Raw genomic sequence first — 727 nt, 5'->3', positions numbered from 1 at the left:
GGCGGGGGGCGCACGGGGCCGCGGCCCAGAGGCAGCACGAGGCGCAGGGGCCGCAGGGGCCGGTGAGGCCGGAGGGGCCGGCGGCGGCTCGGCCACCCGGAGCCGCAGCGGAAGCGCTCAGGCCGGCGTCGGGGCCCGACGGGAGCGAGGAGCCAGGGCTGGAACCGACACGGCGCGGGCGAGGACGGAGGCCGGCCGCCACCCGAGACGGGAAGAGGAGAGCGGGGCAGGGAGGGGAGGGCCGGGGAGGGCCGGGGAGGGCGGGCGGCGGGCGGCGACCGGGCCTCCGCAGCCGGGGCGGGGCTTGGGGACGGCGCGCGGGAGGCCGTCGATCACGCCCTTCCCGCCCTCCCATTGGCTGCGGCCCCGCCCGCCGGCCAACCCGCGTCCTCTCCCGCCTCTCGCGAGAGGAGGGCGGGCCGTGCGCCCGGCGCTTCCGGCTCCCCGCGCGGCCCGCTGCCACCGTGGTCCGGGGCTGAGGAGGCGCGGCGGCGGCGGCGCGGGCCCCGGGGGGCGTGCTGGGCGGGGGCCGGGGGGGCGCAGGGCCCGGGAGCGGCGGCCCGCTTCCTGACGCCCGCCGCGGCGTGGGAGCCCGGCACGCCCGCCGCCCTTGGACTTTGAGCGGGCGCCGGCCACGTGCGCGGGAGCGGGGGTCACGGGGGCTGCGGCAACCCCGCCCGCGCCTGCCCGGCCTCGGCCGCGGCGCTGCGTCCGCCCCGCCCGCCTC

The sequence above is a fragment of the Canis lupus genome, chromosome 2 (genome assembly GCF_011100685.1).
Source record: "Canis lupus familiaris isolate Mischka breed German Shepherd chromosome 2, alternate assembly UU_Cfam_GSD_1.0, whole genome shotgun sequence".
Lineage (NCBI taxonomy): Eukaryota > Metazoa > Chordata > Mammalia > Carnivora > Canidae > Canis > Canis lupus.
Note: the sequence above shows the minus strand (reverse complement) of the source record.